This window comes from Pterocles gutturalis, unplaced genomic scaffold (genome assembly GCF_000699245.1).
Source record: "Pterocles gutturalis isolate BGI_N339 unplaced genomic scaffold, ASM69924v1 scaffold52565, whole genome shotgun sequence".
NCBI classification, from domain to species: Eukaryota; Metazoa; Chordata; class Aves; order Pterocliformes; family Pteroclidae; genus Pterocles; species Pterocles gutturalis.
The window spans coordinates 1-15402 of record NW_010147860.1 but is presented as its reverse complement, the minus strand read 5'-3'; the positions used below and the strand labels follow the sequence as shown (position 1 = coordinate 15402).

At 37.7% G+C, this 15402-nt stretch overlaps 1 pseudogene; it reads right to left on the bottom strand.

Annotated features, from left to right (window-relative positions):
- Positions 1 to 6588: 6588 nt before the first annotated feature.
- LOC104471008 lies at positions 6589 to 7569 on the bottom strand (annotated as a pseudogene).
- Positions 7570 to 15402: the final 7833 nt, after the last annotated feature.

The following is a 15402-nucleotide window of genomic DNA, read 5'->3' as shown; positions in this document are numbered from 1 at the left end:
GGACCAGGGACATCTGAACACGCGAACAAGGTAGCTTCCTCTCCATTTGCCTGACAGTCCATGGAGATATGACGTGGAGCCTGGCTACTATTAGACACACAGTTACCACGCAAGGCTTCTGTCTTCATACATTGAGTACTGTGGATAAATTGTATAATTAATCTTGGCATCAAGCTTATTCCATGGGGTTTGGCTGTATGTATCTCTACAAAGGGGCAGAATGGGAGGAGGAAGCATGTGTGGAATTCCTGGCATTGCCCTGGCAGTCCTGGAAGTGTTGTACCTGAGGCAGAGCCAACTTTCCTGCACCCCCATCACCCCTCTGCAGCCCCCCTCCTCTGGTCGAGAACTTTTATCCAGCTTTGTTTCAAATATTTGTATACTCCTTTTAAAAATGAAAGCTAGGCTGTACTGAGCAGCAGTTGTATCAATCTTACTATATTAAAATTCACAGAAACTGGTACATAAACCAAATTGCTTTTAGAAGTTAAATGTTACGATGACTGACTGGTAAAGCATTCTATAGGTAGCAGCCTATAAAATATATAAAACAATTTTTATAACTTGTTTTAAAGTTATATTTTAGTTCTGAGATCTAATTCTAATTATTTTCTGCCTCAAAGTGCACAATATTCCACACTACTATATCTGAAACAATTCCCTCAAGAAGTTAAATCAGTCTTTCTAAGGCAGCAGAAAGCTACAGAAACATCACAGTCAATAATATTCTATTTCTTTGCCTCTTTTTAAGGACAGAACGTACTTTTAAGTCACTATTCCAGGCAAGTAAATAGAAAATAACATAGGAGCCTCAACATCAAATTAAGAAAGAAAGTACGTACACAACAGTAAGTGCAGTGAACATCAACATGAAGGTAATACGGCTAATGGACTGGGAGTGTAAAATGATTTATCAGAACAAAAGTTCTTAATAGTTAATCCACAACATCATTTACAGAAGTAATTAAAAGATTTTTTTGAAACTTCCCAAAGGAAAGATTTATAACTCAGTGCAACTGAATAGATGCGAGCATCTCTGGTGGTTCTGCAACTGATACATTTGATGACACATCTATCATTTCTTTCCTGATAACCTTCTGCATGATCTTACAGATAAAGCAGCAATTAACTCACAGAATTGGACTTCCTCCTGTGACAGCGACCAACCTGAATCATTTAGTTTGGAAAGGACTTTTACAATCATCAAGTCCAGCCACTAACCTACCACTGCCAAGTCCACCACTAAACCATGTCCCTAAGTGCCACATCTGCACATCTTTTAAATACCTCCAAGGATGGTGACTCCACCACTTCCCTGGGCAGCATGTTCCAGTGCTTGACAACACTTTGGGTGAAATGTGACAAACATTTTTGCCTCAGAAGAGAGGCTTAGATATACTTAGGTCATTCCTATACAAGAGTAATTGAAAAGATATGGCAATGTACTTTTAAAATTTATATCCAAGTGGTTATGTTTTACCATGGGAATTTCTGGTTTCTTTCCACATATGCTACACAGTGTGGAAAGACACTTAACAAGTTTTAAACAACTGTAGTAATTTAAGCTGTGCTGACGAATGTGGATGAATTTGTAATAGAGCAAAGAAACAATTAGCTTTTATGGGAGAAATCTGTTATTAAACAATATTTTATTATATTAAACAAAAGATTAGGCCACCACTGTGCTAAGGAAATAGCAAAAAAATGACAGCACTGGCTTTGGAACGTGGAAGATGACTGATCTGACCAAAACCAAATGTTTCTATGTGATGTTAAGTCACTCCAGAAGCACTTTATGAACAACAAATACATACTTTTAAGGTGCAATTCACTTAACCAGTGCCTACTTAAAGATGAGATACTTTTTCTATGTCGTCTACTACAGAAAGTTAAAAGGACTAGCTCTGATACAGATACCTACATTATAAACTTCAAAATTTGGGCAAGATGACAGACTGGGCAAGTTATGGAGACTAAAATGCTACAAATTTATTATTTCTGGTTAATCATCTCCATTTTCAGAATGCTGTTTGGCATAGATGATATGCAAACAAATCACTAGGAGGATAGCTCGTTGTCCAATTCTTCAATGAGTCTAATGCTGAAAGAATGCAGATGCACGCTTGTATTTCCCATTTCAGTGCACATATACCAACAGATGTATTGCCTAAGCGCTCACAAAATAGAACGTGAAAAAAAAAAAAAAAAGATGTATCATCCCCCTTCCAATACTGGACATGGTTAATATAAAGCTTTTTCCTTGGCAGTTATAAAAGAATAATTACAATTGTAGAAAAAGATTAGGCTTCCATGAAAAAAGTGAAGAGACTCCCATCCCAACTTCAGTTCAAAATGCCTCTTCAGGAAAGCACACAAAGGACAAGACAGTAAAGAGGAGATCACATAGCTAAGTATTCTCAAAAAAAATAACTTCACAATATTCTAATTTTTTACTTTGACAATGCAATTAACTCTCAAGGAAATACAGAAAGTGCATGTATTGGAGAAATAAAGGAAAACATAGACCAACTTACTGCCTCTAGCACTGCATAAACTGTCAACAGAAAAAAAAAATCACATTTTAATTTCCTCCTATTATCAGCTGTTTTTCCCTTGGAAAAATCTCAATATTTTATAACCATAAAAATTTCCCAAAGAGTAACTATAACAAAAAAATTATATTAGCAAACTGTCAGCTGGGACAATAATGGTCTATTAAGATAAACTCACTCTGTGGATATCTAGATATATTTTCTCTGTATGTCTATTTAAATGACTTATTTGCATGGCACAGGCTCTTAGTCTTCTGAAAGACACAAGGAAAATAAAATATAGCAGTCAGGCATAACGGCCTCTCCTGCCTGATAGACATTAGGAGAGAAAAAAGTTACTGAAAAATGAATGTTGAGATGACATTACGAAGCTTATTTTCAAAGTGGAAGGCAATTAGACTATGAAAATTTTCTCTTCCATTATTTCTATTATACCAGAGGAAGATAAAGTAAATAAATAAGAAGATGGATGGTTAGTGTTGATGCACAGTGACAGCTACTCAGTATGTTACATTGAAGAACTATGTTCTGTCAGTCCAGATTTTATACAGTGACAGGCAAATCTTTAACAATCGAGTAGTCTAAAGATCTGAAGTACAGTTTCAAGTTGTTTTTTTTTTTAATTGAAAAGTTATGGTAGAACTAGAATAAACTTCATCTGTTGTTTAATAAAACAGTCCATTTATTAGTTGTACAGGATTTGTATTGATAAACTACGTCCAAAGCTTTTTCAGAAGGGCTCTTTACACTTGTGTCCCTGACACTACAGATACTCAAGCTGAAGCACCACCACTCTGCCTCATTTTTAGAGGTGCAGAAGACACTTTAGAGTGGTTGCTTTTGACTTGACCTCTTCTGAGGTCAATATATAATACTGACAAAAAAAAAAATAAATCACCGCTTAACCTTATGATAGCAATTGTCGTAAGTGCTCAACTCCAATTCACAAACTCTAAAGAAGACAGTAGTCTAGCCTATCATCCAAATATTAACTATTCTGGCCACTTAGCAAATCTAATTTAGGTATCTGAAGAAGAAATTCCCTTGAAAATCTGTTCTTACATGCAATCAGAACCTCCCTCAACTGCAACTATTCAAAAGGTGCCTGGACATAGCCCTGCCTGAGCAGGGGGGATGGACCAGATGACCTCCAGAGCTGCTCCCAACCTCAGCCACCCTGTGAACTGCAATGTAACAACAACCCTGTGCTGCTGCAATCCTACAGGGTATATCTTTTGTTACGATGCCCTGTATTTTCACTCTTAAAAAGAAAGAGCAGTGCAGGCATAGTTTTCAACTTGCTCCTCTAACTTAAGCCTGAGCTTTAGGGGCTTAATCAACCAGTCCTTCTAAAGCCAAGCTAGGTTCTCCATGCACTCAACAGAGAGAAGCCTTTGTCTCAGAAGACCCAAGACAAGCACCACCTTCTTGAATTAGGTAGTGTATCATTGATGAGTGATTATTTTTGCTATCAGTTCTGCATTAATCCTCCAGTTTATAAACTCTGCCCAATCCAGAGGAGCAGGCAGAACCAATCCTTGAGGTTCTCTGGATGCTGGGAGCTTTCTGCAGTGTTTTAGGTTACTTTGCATTAATGGAGCACATATAGAAACATCCACCTTGCTCTAAGCAAGCTCACAGTCTTACCAGATGCGAGTATGTCCAGAAAATATTAAATGGGAGATGAGTCAAACAAAATTAAAACACAAAAAAAGCATTACACCCAATTCTATATTGCCAGTGTTTAAATTTAAGCTATACTGAAATTATACAGACTCAATTTAGCAACCTATCTTCACACTTGCAGCACACAATTCTGTTACAGTCAATGTCGCAGAACTCAGTAAAACACTCCTGTTTAACAGGATGTCATTTATGCGCAAATATACTTTACAATAAAGGATTTTCAACTACCACAAATTGATTTTATTTCATTCCTTCCACATGTCATTGTGCCACAGAGGATAACTCCTTTGATATTAATAGTAATGAAGATGTATTGCATCTGACAGCCCTAACAACATGCTTAATAGAACATTTTAACTTTAAGTAGATGAAGAATCAGAAGGGAACACTTTTTCAGATTCCACTGTTTCAGAATACAGTTCAGTATAAATGAAATTATCCTACTTATAAGTTATTTCCACTTTGATATTATTTCTATTTGATTTGACAGTTTTATTTTGGGAAGATAATGTTCTGACATACTGCAAATTACTCTCCCAAAACAATACAGTTTATCCTTTTGTATCTGCTTTAATCAAATTTGTCTCAATAGCTTCCTGTTTCTACTAAGTAATTCTGGCAATTAATCTTCCTAACTTATCCTCAAATGACAATCCAAAGGTGTCACTCAAAGAGAAACAATACAAAACATACTGCTTCAAACTCCTACTGCCCAACCTAGGGAGAGACTTATTCAGGCTTATTTTATATATTTTCTTGCCAGAAACTGCTGCTTCTTCAGAACAACCTTATTTCTTTCCTGCAATTTGATTTTGCACTTAGAAGATTGTCAAAGTATGCTCACCCACCTAACTCAAATGCTGCCATCATGTTCGACACAGAAGCTCCATTTATTGAGTTTCACCTTTATTCCAGCGCTCTTCCACGCAATTTGTTTGCATAAGGAAAACATCTGCTTATCTAGGAGTTATATCTTATTTATAATCGCATGTGCAGAGAATGTTTTGGAAAATAGCGTATGCTGCAAATTTAAAGCATAACTACAAGTTCAAACTTTTTGTTTAATGAAGCAATGTACGCAGGGTTACTGCAGCTTGACAAGTATATTAACACTGAAAAAACAAAAACCTAGTTAAAATGAAACAAAAATTACCATCAACTGCACACAGTGCTGTCGTTGCCTTTCCTTTTCCCAGTTCCTCTTTCCATTATGAAAGTTCTAACATTCTCCCTTATTTTAAGCACAGGCAGGGCAACAATTAGCATCTTACAGATTTTTAGCTTCTAGGCCATGTACCAGTTTTGAAAGGTGATCTCTAACTACTCTGCTATGCAACAACACTCTTCACAAAAAGAAAGCTAAGTATACAGCAAGAAATAATGTTAAGATGTTACTTCTACTGACCCATAGCTAACACCTCACTTGAACAACACAATAGAGAGTGAAAAAGGACCTTCAGGAACATATAACTTAAAACGTTAAAATGGAAATTGTCAAGTCATTTAGCAACAGAACAAGCTTTTAAGACCAATATTAACACATACCTTGCTCGCAAGCAAGAGTCATAAAACACAGATAAGAGAGGTGAAATGCTGCAACCAACTCCTGACACCTAAAACCTATTTCAAACAGCTAATAATCCAGTCTATTCTTCAAAATTTATGTTGACATTTACTTTTGCTCTCATTTACCTCCTGCTTGTAAGACTAGCAACATGCACTTTACATACTAATAGATCTTGGGTCCAGCCCTGAAGCCTGTGCTGTTTCCAAATGCCACTGAAGTATGTACTTAATTATAAGGTATTATCAGACTAGAGTCAAACGCTCTGCAATTATGTTCAGAATTGTCCATGCTGGGTGGGGTGTGGGGTGTGTGAAAACACTACCACTCTTACCTCCTTTTCTTTATCAGTTATTTAGCAACTAGATGTCTGATTTCCTTTTGGGAGACTATTTTCTATATATACTAAGGGGAACATAATTCAGGGATGCCCACCAACCTGTTTATGGAACTTAGCTCAGCAGGGATTTGGTTGTCACTTGAGAGAAAACAAGTGATAGTAACCAGTGAGTTATCTTATCTTACATTCTATCCTAGTACAGGTATAAGCGACACTGCAGGGACTCTCCTCTAGCCTGGAGGCTGAAGGAACTGCTACACCTGGAATCAGTGACTACTCCAAACCAGACAGACTGGCTTCTCTTACAAGGTCCAAACAGTTTGTGTTGCTACTTACTGATCTGTATCCTCTGTGAGTTCCAACTATAAATAACTGTTCACTTTAAAAATAAGATAAAAAACCTGGCACTTTGCTGTAATGACCATTGGTTTGTGCACATACTTTACCTGTACATCGTTGGTGTTCATTCTTGTTCCCTCCTTCCCAACGAAGATGTCATCTATGTCAACCAGAATGTACCTATCCAAGGACAGTCTGAGCTTCTTTCCAGACAGGAAAGAGATGGCATCTATGAAAATCAGCTTGTGCAGCCAAAAATTCAAGTTATTGCCAAAAAGGACTCGTTGAATCCCATCGTGGAGCCCCAGGTCATGAATTACTGTGGCATGGAGAGCACTTTTAGCAGCAGGTGGTGAAAGGTTTTCTGGTGTCTTTACTTTTGCAAATATCACTGGTTGATAAGCTGTATGATTAATCTGGAAAACTGCCCAGTCATTTCCAAGCAAGGGACCTTTCTCAAGCTTAGAAGATTTAGTCACATGGAGCAGTGGGGAATGAGGGTTAATGCAACAGTCCTTAATACCCAGATTGCTGTGGATATAGAAAGGAAAGCCCTTCAACTGAAAGCTCTGCAAGCTGTTCTCATTGCCTTTGTGAAATCCAATAACACCTACACCATATTCTATACAGTACTTATCTAGAAGGCCTCTGTTCCAGGAGTCCATATTCACATACTTTACAATATTTTCATACACTATGAGAGCGTATTTGCCTTTATTTTTGTCTATAAGCACTGGGAGGTCACCTTTTCCGGGTGCAATCTCAATGTGATACTGAAATCTGCTAGATTCTAAAATGGTTATTATATCTTGGCCTAATGTTGAATACTGACTTTCCACAAACACCAGCACTACAAGATCTGTCCTCAGGGGATCAACAGGCTTCGTGGTCTTCATCTCCATCAGCTTGTATGGCAACAGTTGCAGATCACCACATTCCACTTCTGAAGAGATTTCAGAAAGTTCATTTTCCTGTTTGTAGCCATTATACAAGTAGTACGCAGAAATAACTATGCTCACCATACAAAAAGTGGCCAGCAAAATAACTGTTCTTTGAAAATGTCTGTGAAGTTTCATGATAAAACTCATGTTGTTTACTTGCCTTAGGTTGTTCTCGACAGCAGCATTAAAAACAAACACAGATTCTCAACAACTTGTTCCAGTCCTCTGAAATATTTATGTCACCATTGCAGCACACACATCTATCTTCCACAAAGATTTACAGAAGGTTTAGTCTAGAAGAAAAAGAAAATCAGATTTAATTGAGGCAACACGCTTGTGAAGAATCATCACACTTAAACTAATAGTGAGCAAGGAAATCATTGCCAGAGGTTTAGAAACAAACAGCCCGAAACTGATAGCTTCTTTTTGAAATTTTGCATTAGTACCATTATTTTTTCCCGCTCCCCTTTATTCTTCATTATTTTATAAAACGCACAGTTGTCATTCAGCATTTTATCATACCACAACGCTGAAACTTCTGTGATGCTCAATACATTTGCACAAGTTTAGAAGACACAGTTGGAAGAAACTCTATTTTGATGGTAACAGAAATCAAGCCTAAGGCTTCACGAGATAGAAGCCTGAGCGAAGACAACCTGCAGGCTTTGCTTAGCCGGCCCTTCCAGAAATCCCACTAGTGGTCACGTGCATTTGAATGTCTCTAAATCTCACAGGCTTCCTACTCCAGAGGATCAAGGAGAAGTGGATACACACAGGAGGCACCAAAAAGTAAGATACACAGGCAAAGAACTTACTGTTTTTCTGGACATTTTTCTACCCAAAGATAAAAGAATTCCAAATACACTATTGCTGACAACCTAAACATTGAAGAAATTTCATAACCTTTCTCCTCCCTCTCCAAAGAAGCTGGAAGAACATTAGTCTATATGATCAAATGCATTCCGTCTTATATAAAAGTCATTTCGGAAGAACCAAAAAGTTCTCAACACAACTTGCAAATTTAACTGTTGTTGCACACGTACATACAAACCGGTATACTCTATATCATGTGCATTATAGGAGTATTTTTTTAAAAAGACACTTCTCCCTGAAACATTGGAAGCAAATAAATAGCATTTTACTGAACCACGTACTGTTTGGCAAATTTTTGGAAGCACTTCGTATTTTTTTGTATTAAAAAAAGCATAAAGCAATTCAGGTCTTGAATTTAAGAAAGGAGAGTAATAAATCAAAAAAGCTAACTTAAGAGGCAGATCACCTAAGGATATACTTATGCTTTAACTTGTACGTAAGGAAAGCAGTCATTTTTCAAGTCAACAGTACAATCGCTGTCAAAAGTTTCTAGAAAAACAACTGAACAATGTGACAAGCATAAAATAATTATGTACCACAAGTAATAAAGGAAGGTTACGAGCAGATTTTGAAAAATATTAAGGGTATTAAGATCTAGAACATGTTATTGCAACTCCACGAGGCAGTACAAATCTATCCCCACTTGTAAATGGGAGTAGGACAAGCTATGTGTGAAACATTAACGTGGTCATTTCCTGACCAAGTGCTTAATGCTTCCATGCTCAGTTTTTTTTAAAAAATAAACTAGGGCTTAAAAAGTGAATACCAAGGAGCTCCAGAAGCATAACAAACATCAAACATGAACTTTTCTGTACAGGTTGACAGAAACACTTGAATTTTCTTGAGAGATCATAACAAATGATATCTACTCAAGCTCTATTCCATGTTTTGTACTTTGTAAAGTTTACTGGTTTTTGTTAAGACATTTTTATTCCTAGGATTGCTGAATTTAGGAGCAGATGCAAAGAAACATAGTAGGCTTCTGATCCAAAATAAACTGAAGTATAGAAAAGATTAATTACATATTTATAAAGGGGGGAAAAAATGAGGACTTGTAAAAATAAACAAAAACAAACAAAAGCAAACATGTCATGTACCGGGGCCACTTAACCACTCGGCAAGAGCTCCTCATCCTACATTGTAAAGAAGGTGGCCTTTCACTCCAGGCTTTCAAAAAAATTAAAAAATGTGATGGATTTAACAGCACGTATGACACTTCCATGGGTTTTAATTAAACCCCAAAGATTCATCCTCCCAGCGCCAGGTACATGATAAGCACAAAGCAAAAATAAACGAGTAGAAAAATGAGATAAGAGAGAATCTACGTGGCATCCTATTTAACAAAACAGCTGAACTAAGCACCAAGAGTAAGCGTATGTAAGCCATCTCATTCATAATTAAGATCCCCTTTAGACCTGCATCTCACCAGATAAGTCTGCTCTCTAGATATATTCTACACTCTTCACTTTCTGCTCACAGAAACCAGTATATTAACCCTTTCTGTTCTGGGTGGACTTACACCCAGCCTTGAACCTTACCTGCAGCTGCACAAAGACTTTCACATAACCATTAGACATGAGGCTTGCCTTTCACTCAGGCGTATAGGCTCCTTAACCAGTGTTAGACAAAAATGACATATCCCAGTTTCTCAGTTTCTAGAGGCATATATCTGAAAAGAAGCTAAAGAATGCATCAAGAGCAAACAACAATGTGAAGATACCTTTAGAAGAAATCAAAGAACATTCTGAGGTATTAAGATGACTGATCCTTACCACACTAGCTTCAAGAATACCAGTTTAGACAGCAGAAAAGAGATTTTAATGTAAGAAGTCAGCTGACAAGGAAGGAGCTCCATCTTGAATCATTAAAAACAGATTTAAGGGTGATGTTTCCAGGCAGATGATTTTCCATTACACACACAAAGGATTGTGTTCATTTTGCATCTCCAATTCAGCTACTTGAATGCCAAGAAACTAATAATTTCAGTGGCTAAAAATAATACTTGCTGCACTCTGTAGAAAAGCTGTACGTATGCCTGCTTATCTTCAATAACCACACACCTGGCTTACTTAACCCCGCGTAGTGCTCAGGCCTGGTTTACGCACTAAAGAGATGTGAGCCTGAAAAGCAGAACTGACAAAAGTACCATCAATCATGTCTTTGAATAACACAGAGTCAGCCACCACACAACCAACAGCTCAACGCTTCTCTGCTTCTTCTAGCCCTAAGCTTCTCTAACACGGCCCTAAAATACCCCTATTCTTATGACAGAAACCACCAAACTTCTACTGAGAGGAAGCTCCCACCAGCACAATTTAGAAGTTCCTTCCTTTACCAGCCTATGCTTCTGACCAGTCAGTCACCTGCACCTGACAATCCTGCCTGGAGCAGGAAAAATTTACAGTGACCTAAGCTTATGGAAAGAAAGGGCTGATTAGATGGAGTTGTTTGAATGAGATATTACAGAAGGGTTGCAACCCAAGGGCTGCTAAAGTGAGCAGCAGGAGCACTTGAAGTATTTGTAGCAAGAATGCAGTTCCTAATGTTGTTCCATGGAACAGAAAATGTGGAGTCAGCCCAGAAACCTGCATTTGCTTTGAGAAAACCCCTGTCATATTATCCTTAGCTCCTAATTGCAGGTACATCCTGGGGCTGCACAGTGGAGCTGAGTGGATGGAAATGCCAAGAGAGATTCAAGGTTTGATTCTGAGAAACAAGGAATTCTCCGACGCCCAGGAAGACACAGCCAGACTTGGTGTCCTCACCACAGAAAACAGGAACAAAGGGGAATGGAACAGAACAAGGTACAAGTTTTAAATGCATGTCCTCTTGAACCAGCTTGATGCTTATGTAATTTTCACTTATTGAAGAACTGTTTTGCATGGCAGGAGTTCAAAAGAACATAGAAAAAAAAACACAAAGAGAACATGCATTTAACAACATCAAAACAGTTTCAAAGCCTTGAAAAGGTGCAGCTGTTTTCCTAGAGGAATAGCAGCATTTTACTCTGGGCAGCAGTACTTCCTACTCCACTGGGATCTCTCAGTACCATGCTAAAGTAACTCATCATGCAGCAAACAGTGGTAGAGAGATCTTTGAGGTGCGTCGCCCACAACACACTGCAGGACCTCTCAAGACCACCATAGTGACCTTTACCACAACTTGATACACAGCTTCAGGGAAGTGCTTGTCCGCTATCACTTCCAATGGCAAAAACAGAAAACAAGCGTTAATTCAGAATGTATCAACACCGGGGTAAGCTGTCAGAAGCAGCATTTCAGAATAGGACAGTGCTTATGGAGTCTTACTTTCATGACATAATACAGTATTTTACAAAACAACAATGAAGTCACGACAGCTTGAACTGCAATACTAAAAAAACAATCCAAAAATAAAAGTCTTAAAGAAAAAAAAATCAAAAAGTCTAAAAACTCTTCACAAAAGTTCAAGCTTGTTAGCATTGTTTCGGTGAAAAAAAAATGAAAAAGACCCATAGCTGACGTAAGCGTCTTAGCTCGTTAATTTCAATGGATTCAAGTTGAGTTCAATGAAAGGCAGATACGGTCCCACCTGTATTCTCAGAGCACGTGAAAACAGGTGTCAGACATTATACAAATCCCATGTTCACAAAGGTAATGTTGAAATAAGTTTTACCTATAAAATAATTTGTAAGGTATTTTTCCACAGTCTGAAGCAATAAAAGCTGCCTCATCATTGTGTATCTAGAATCTTATTATTTTCGAAGAATCTGCATTTCACCTCAAAGAATTTTGCATTTCCATGCCACCATCTGAAAATTCAGACCAGTATCTGTGTTGTTCCAAGCATGAGGTAACAAAATGTCTTCTTAATGTGAAAATTTGTAATAAAAAATTCATTGAGCATCTTTGAATATTTAGAATTTTGTTTTTACCTTGTCGATTCACTACGCAGAAGAAGATCTTGCTGAGAGAAAGCCAAGTCACGTAAATAAGTTTTGCATTTTATTCTGAATACAACAAGACTCAATACCATTCTCATCTACTATGGAAGTGATTTCTGCAGCCCAGGACTCGTTCTCATGAAAACCTTGAGGGTACAGGAAATAAATATAATCTTCTTAATTGGAAGGCTTACAGTTCTAAGCAACACTGCTGGGTAGTCACAATTACAGGTACCTTCAGACAGCTAGGATTAATCAGATGCATTAGAATAGAGATCTTCAGCTGTGGGTTTTTTTTTAGTTTGTTTGTTTTTATTTCACTAACAAGGTAGCACTGATAAGAGAACAAATACCACAGTGAACTCAAGAGATGAACTGTACCAAAAGAAGCCTGGCAAGTTCCTATCATTTGCAGCTTTCTTTAATTTGTTGTTTCATTGCTGAGAATAAATGACCAAACTCTTTGCTTCTATAAATAATTTCAACACAATAACCCTAATGGAAATACTTAGGTTAGACAACACTGGCTGAGGATTTAGCGAGTAAGTGAAAATAAAGAACATGAAATCATAGGTCTTGATTTTCATATTTTCTGGCAGTAAAATTTACATAATAAATATTAAGTCTTCTTCTTCAGAAGTCTTTGCAGCCAGCCTGGAACCCAGTCCCTGGTCTCTGGCTCATGTGCGGCCACTGACAATTTCTGCTCTGCGAGTGTCATGGCAACCCTGCAAACACTGTGCCCTCCTTGGTGTATTTTTGCACCAAGACTTTCACAGTGAACAAAGCTCTCTTCCACGGGCTTTATGTGACTGGGTTCTCCATGCAGGAGAAACATGCTATTTTCTGGACTCACTAGTTGAAAAGAAAAGTGGTTCTGATCATTCAGTTTCATAACTGGTATTTGTATGCTCTGAAACCGAAAAAAAACCAAAAAATCCCCCAAATTATACCAATTTCCAGGTATATAAATACCAGGCTCACATCTTCCTGTCGTATTGAATAGGTGCTCAAATAGGAAACCAAGTACCCACACAAAAACAGACACATAAAACCACATAGAAATAAAAAAATCTATTGACGTAGTATCATGAATATCAATAAGATTCTTAAAATAAGAAACATTTTTTATTGAACTCAGTTATGTTAAAAACCATCAAAATTACAACAATAGGCTGAGCTAAAATATCCACAAGCAAATGAGAAATTGTTCTCAAATCACATTTTTCAAAGTCCAATCAAAAAAACAGGTTTAGTTTTATCCCAGACCTCTGCAAGGACAATTGTTTACTCTGACCCTTGATTAGGAACTGTAAAGTTGTATCATGCACAAAAAAAAAGTTAACAAAAATCCTTTTTATCAAAAACTGCCAAAAACCAGAGCAAGTTCTGGATTGATTAGTCATCAATATTGTTCATCCATATTACATTTGCCTGGTTTCCTATGCCTAGACATACTTTTACATCTCTTTCTCCTCTTCAAATAATCCCCATTATTCTGTTCTTTACCAAACTAGCTGCTACTACAGTGAAAACAACATACTCCTCATATGTTAAATGAAGGATGAGTTTTAAATGAAGAACAGACCAAAAATAGATGCGCTGTTCAGCATGTTAATATGGGTGTTTAAATATACACCGATTAGAATGCTATTAAATTGCTTTGAATATGAAAGCCTGCTTTGGCCAGCCACTATGAAATATGACCTTAAAGGAAGTGTTCTGAAGTCATTAGTGTTACTTAAATGGAAATCTTTGGATATATGAATGACGCAGTAGGAAGCAGCAAAGCGCATTCGAATGCAACAAAACCTGGGATGGGTAGTAGTGCTCAGATATTTAAATCAATTATAAAAATACAAAACTGGTCTACAAATACCAAGAACCCCTACTTACATTATTCTACTGACTGAAGTATTTGAGCAGTGATAACTCAGACAAGCAAATCCAAGCTGAGAATGAGATCTTACAACTGCATATTAAGAAGACATTTTCAACTGGAAAAGATGGTGATATGAGACATGAACTGCCAAGGTAAGTCATCAAGACCCTTTGGTACCACATAACAAACCCTGAAATGTGTGAATATTGAAGGGCTTACATTCTCTCACATATCTTAAAAAAAAAAAAAAAGGGAATGGCTTAGGCAGAAAAAAGATTCTGGTAAATAAACATGCTTTTTCAAGTCCTTGGGGCAAGCAGTTTTCAGCTTCTACTCTACCTGTGCTATCCTTAGCTTCACACTGCGCTGTTTCATGCTTTACCAGAGAACCTCATAAGATAGGAATTAATGCATCAGAATTTGTCATTATAGGATATTTATAAAAATTAAATACATGATACTTTAAAATACCTTAAAATAAGGCTTAGAAGTCTTTAATAGAGTACAGAAGTTGTGCTTTGTCTTAAAATTCCTACTTTACTTTCATACAATGCTTTCTACCAAAAGATCTTAGAACACGTTATGTCTCTTGCAATTTTTCTGAGATAAATCCTATTATTTTTATGCACCTGTAGAAACTTTCTAAAGACTAAATGATTTGCCCAAGATAAATGTGCAGCACGTTCTCATGCTCATATCTTTACTTCTCTCTCTTTTCTCCCACAGCTGCCAAGCAGAGCCAGCTGTGAAGAGTTAACAAGGCAGAGTCACCACCACTCCTTCTGAGACACCACTGGTGATGCTGAGTGAGAGATACCCCATTTCTTCCCCTTTCCATTTTATTAAAAAGAAAAATAAAAACCACACCAAAACCTGAAGCAATTATCTAAGCACATCAAGTACTAAATTAAATAACACTAAAGTTTTCTGCCATTTCCCAAAGCTTGCATGCGACAGTAACACACACCAATTCTGGGATTTTGGGAAACCAAGCAGCTGCGAACACCTGAAGTTATTAACAATTCCCGCACCATGATGACTGATTTTGTTCCCCAGCACAGCAACCAACCAATGCCCGCAAACACTAGGGGGCAACAGTGTCGCACAGAAAACACCCGCGAGAAGCGCAGAAAGGAGAAAAATCCCGTCCGGCTGAAGGGCCGGAGTGGTACCGCACCAGCCAGGCGGATGCGAAGTGAGCCAGCAAAGAACACAAACAAAACAAACCCCAAAGAAACCCCACAGAACAACCCCGAACACGCTCCCGGCGCCGCGGGACGCTCAGGCCGCCGTGTGCTGGAGG